Here is a 5,514-nt window from a genome sequence, read left to right as displayed (position 1 = left end):
GTCGTATCACGTCGGACTTTTCTCCGCTTGAATCGATTTGCTCTCGTCCGAGGACGTGCCTTGCCGCTGCAGCGCTGTGCAAGTCTACGCGTCGGACACGAGAGGCCGCCGCCAGGTACTCGGTCCCGATTTTGTTTCCAAAACAAATCTCACTTTTTACTGTTTCCGATTGCACCATGATAACCATTGAATCCACAAGCCACGTCGAATCATGTACGACGCTGCTGACCCTTCCAGCCATGCGCCTGCTTGGGCCGCCTGACCGCGTGCCCCTGCTGGACCGCACCTTGGCCCAGCTGCCAGCTGCGTTGCCGCACGCTACGTCCGGACCTCGCCGACTCGACGTTTTCATCGACGACATTGACCATGATTGTAACGTTGCGCCGTTTCTTCTGATCTCGCCGACGACTGATTTTTGCACGGTATCTTCACCTCTAGATCAACAATCCACAACCTCCTCTTAACCTTGCTCATGATACCACTTGCTAGAATAAATCCAAGGCATATCATCGATCATCCGAGGACCAAGCAATCATACGAGCACGACACCGAGATTTGTTAACGAGGTTCACCGATATGGCTACATTTCCGGGGGCCTGGCTATAGGCGCTCCTCCCCATGACACCACTATAATACTGCACCCGGTCGCCCTGGACACTGGCACATGCCGCCGGCTTCCCCTACATTCTGTGCTATTATGTTGGCATAGGTTACATTGTGTGTCTACCCCTGCTATATATGAGAGGCCTAGGATATAAGTGTCCTACTTGAACACGACTCCACATCCTATGTAAACACAGTACAACTACAAGTCCAACTGTAACCTACCTTGTATACAATATTCGACACAACTCTAACAGTCATGAGTCTAGACGGCACGAAGCTATCACTATCAAGCAAAAATTCTAGCACAAGTCATAATTCAAGATGGATTTCAACATGATCAACTGAGATGCTATAATTTTAGATGGAAGCGGCTTGCGTATGTGATGCTTGAAAGCTTTCCCCCTAAACGAAGGAGAATAACAATGGTTAGTTTGGCAGTGGTGTTCCGGTCATGAACTAAGGCGATGCATCGCTGCAATCTAATATGTGACGTGCCTTCGGTTTTTGCTATGTGTTGTAATGGGCTTATTTTGATCCCTTCCATCTTTATGTGGGAGATGACACTGCTTGGGATGTAGGAATTAATGTCTAGATCTGCTTAGCTAGTTCTTTGTTTCCATCCCCTCTATTCTTCGGTTACTATGTATCAGATTTCTACTTGGTTTAGTTAATGCAATCGGGAAGCAATCCCTTCTCTTAAAAAAAGGCGGCGTATGCATTGTTATTACATTAATTAATCTGGCTAGATGCAGGTTAGCTAGTTAGGTGCATGGATGTTAGCCTGATATGAATCGATGTTAGCTAGTACGTAGCTACCGATGGTGACAGAATGCCCCGGGACGGTGGTGGGTGATGACGGCTGCGGTGTTCACGCGGGCGAAGCAGTGGCTGTGGTATACTGGCTGGTCCAGCCGGTCTTCGGTCGTGGGGTGCGGCTGCTGGTGAAAACCATGCCTGACTGCGTTCGGGGTGACGATGGCGGCGTCCACGGGCGTCGTGACCCTGTTGAGGGCGTCGTCGCTGCAGCTCATCTCCTGGCTGAGTTTCGGCTGTGGGGACTCGTGGATGGCGCTAGTCCAAGATGGTGGCTGACGGTGTTGCCGGGGCGGCGGCCCCGGGTTCGGTGGTGGCGGCTTCGGCCAGGGGATGGTGCGTGTCTGGCCGCGATGGATCGTGGGATCCCGTGGCCAGAGTGAGGTCGGTCTCGGCGGAGGTGGTGGTTAGTGGGCGGCGGTCGGTGGTGGCAGGTGGTCGGCACATCTCCGGGAGAAATCCTTGCTCCGGTCTTCACCGGAGCCGACAACGGCGGCGCCTGCGGGTGCCGCGATCTTTCTTGGAAGCGTCGTCGTGGAGGTGCTCCTCCTTCAACCCATGGCTTTGGCTCCGGAGGGAAACCTCAGATCCGCTGGATCGGGCGATGGAGGCGTCGTAGCGTCTTTCTCCTCCTTGGGGGCATCGTCTCGGAGCCGGCTACGACTAAGAGACTGGTGGATGATGGCATCTTCACCGTCGATGGCGGCATCTTCGCCGCGTGGTTTGCTGAGGCGGGGCGCTGGTTGCTGTTTGGCAACGATGATGGCGTCGAGAGGAGCTTGGGTCGCGGCGTGGTCTTCGGTAGTCGGTTCTTCCCGACGTGTCCGAGGTGCTCTTCCGTGGTTGCTTGGTTGCTTTGAAGTCGGAGCTGCGATGGAGCGATTCCAGGTGGTGACGATGACAGACACTCGGCGGTCGTTTGCGGAGGGCACGGTCGGCGCAAGTCCTGCATATTTTCCTTCTGTTTCTCGTCGTCGAAGTCGGAGCTGTCGGTTGCTTGCGAGTGTGGCCATCTGTTGGCATGTGCCGCCGTGGATTCTGTTCCATGTCGATGGCCAGGTTGGCCGGTGGTGCCCATGTCATGTGGGTTGTGTTGTATCGATTTTAACCCGATTTTTCATTAATTAACCGGGCAATTCTTTTATTTTTAATCAATGAAAATGGCAAGTCTTTTGCCTCGTTTCAAAAAAAGAAATGCTCCCAAGCTATGAAGCAACGCAAAGGACATTTGCCTAACGATGAGACTAGATGCCTCAGCCTTGCTATTGTGTTTTTATTTATTCCAGATGATATTATGCTAAATTGCAAGTGTTTATTTCCGTGATACCATAGTGTCACTAGCATTGCTAATTTATGTAGTATGTAGATGTCCGATGGCCTTATTATGGATCGGTTCGTGCATTTGGGCGATGTGTTTTTTATTTATTATTAAGATGTCCCGGTAACTCGTTGCGCTGAGCTTTTCCATTTGTTAGATTTAAATTTGATCTTGGAGACGCTATACTCATTATCTCTTTCTTGGTTTACCCCGCGCTTTAAGCAATGACTCTACCCTTAATTTTATTCCTGGATTAAGTAGCGCATGACATGGATATGAAGGGAGAAGCAAGACTGCTTGGTTGCGACAGGTTCTTGCGTGATGTATGCATGATTGGTTCTATACGTGGCTACGTGGCCTATGTCTGGCCCGAGTCGTGTATGTGTCTGACATCATGCATATAGATAGATCTGGTCTGATGAAGTGCTTTCAAATATGTATTCTTTCAATTTTACAATGTAGTGTGTCCGCGTTTTCCGAGATTCAAGTTTGATTGTAAATTTAACTACTGAGATCGACTGCGGCAGGAGCAAAAAATATACAACTGAATTCGTATTTTCGATATGAATTTAGTGATACAATTTTTGTCCCTGTCACAGTCAGTTTGTTGATTAATTTATGATTAAAATTGGATCTTAAAAAGCGTGAGGGCGTTACATTGTGAAAGGAAGGGAGTACTGTCCCCGCAAAAAGAAAAGGAAGAGAGTACTGTACTGTCGACCGCACGTACGTAGACAGACCGAGGAGTAGTACTAGTAAACTGCGAAATGCATTGGATGCTGCGTACACAGTGTTAGTGAAAGGTACGCCCGCTGCAGTGCTAATTTGTCACCACCTATGAACACCATGAATGCACGCATCAAATTCATTCAGTTAGGACCCCGCAACCTGTGCTAGACAAGTACGTGCGTACGGTCATTGTTCCCTGACTCTCGATCGAAACCCGTCCATGCATGGTAGCCACACGTACGTACGTATCCAGTGGCGAAGCCAGAAACTCAATATAGAAGGGGCCAAGCATGTTATATAATGCTAAACAGGGCTAAATCATCTAAATTTTGCTAATTTTTTTTGACAAATGGAGGATTAAGAACACATATAGTTGTATTTCTGAAAGCATAGAGGGGCCTTGGCCCTTGCCAGCACCCCCTACCTCCGCCACTGTACGTACCTATGTACCGTAGTAACATTATTTCCCAATTATGCGAGTCAAAATTACCATGTGCCTTGTATGAAATGCATGATTTTCACTCCTCACGCTTTTGCAGAAAACTACAACACCGCTTTTTAGGGTAGCAAGGTCGTCGAGTACACCTCCGTTAGGGTTGAGGGGTAAGGCGGATGACATGAAGGTGGCAACAAGGAGGTAGTGAGGTTGAGAATCGTAACCAGTGATGTCGTGAGTGGTGTAGAAGAGGGAGGACCAATTGGCTTCATCTCCACTCGCCTCCAACGGGTCATGGTGGAAACCTCGTAATTGTGCCCCACCCCCGACTCTTCACGCCCTACCGCATCAAGGGCACCAATATCCGCCCCTAGAAATACTTTGAATGTGCATGTGTGAGGGTCTCAAGCGTGTTCAAGTATTACCGTGAATGTGTCATCTAATATTGCTGCGGCTTGCAATAAACCGTCCTATAGAAAAGGAAGAAAAACAAAAGTATGGAAGGCTCGGCAAGATTTTATAGGTGTACATGATCCACAATTGGTAGTTGTGCTATTTCAAATCGTTGGCTATTGACTATGTTGCATTTGTGATTTAGTATGTCGAAGTTCTGGTTCTGTATTCTTGTGGATTACTACAATGCAATGTGATCATTGTGACAATTCCAAAAACCTAGAAAATTATATTGTTAGAATGCTCTCAAAGCTAGAAATTTTGAAAAACATTCCAGCAAATCATTCAATTCATTGCCCAGTTTGGTAAAGTTTAAGATTAAATTTACTTACAGTATGAGAGATACTTGCTATTTTATTTTAAGTTCAAATTTTGGTTCAAAATTCAAATGTGACAGAAAAATTAAAAGCATTCGAGTAAATCAAGAACAGTCCACTGACTGATTTGATTAAATCTTAGATAAAAGTCAAACACTTTGAGGTAAACTTAATGTTTTAGTTTCTCGTTCAAATTTTGTAGAAAAATTCAGCACTGCAGGAAAATAATAATAACTATTGTATCGAATGCATATAATATCTTGGTATTTCCCAGCTAATTATGAGTAAGTCAATTAACAATATGGCAAATATCGCTTAAAATCGCCTATTGTTTTAGGACATCTACGAAGCACCATTTGCATATAATTATTATTACGACAACCGCTACTTTTTTTAGGCAAACCCACAAAGCTTTTTATTCATCCGTCACAATGTTTACAGGGACGAACACAAGGTTTCCGGGTTGACTTAACCAAGCATGGCGGCCAATACCCAAAGTTAACGCGTGCTTTGCAAGTTTGTGAGCCTCTACATTAGAGGTCCTAAATTCATGACTAATCTGACAAGAAGAAAAATAACCAAAACGTTTTTTTATTTCATGAACAATTGCTCCATACGCTGCCGAGGTGCCTGTCTTGATAGCTTCCACCACTTTCTTGCAATCCGACGTGATTGCTATCTTCTGCACGTATAGATCTTCCGAAAGAGACATAGCTTCTTGAATCGCTAGGGCTTCCAACACTTCTGGATCATCCATATTTGCAAAAACTACTGCCGAAGCCCCTTGGAATGCGCCTGAAATATCCCGACAGATTGCAGCTACCGCTACTTATTGTGCAGGC

This window comes from Triticum aestivum, chromosome 6A (genome assembly GCF_018294505.1).
Source record: "Triticum aestivum cultivar Chinese Spring chromosome 6A, IWGSC CS RefSeq v2.1, whole genome shotgun sequence".
Taxonomy (NCBI): domain Eukaryota; kingdom Viridiplantae; phylum Streptophyta; class Magnoliopsida; order Poales; family Poaceae; genus Triticum; species Triticum aestivum.
Note: the sequence above shows the minus strand (reverse complement) of the source record.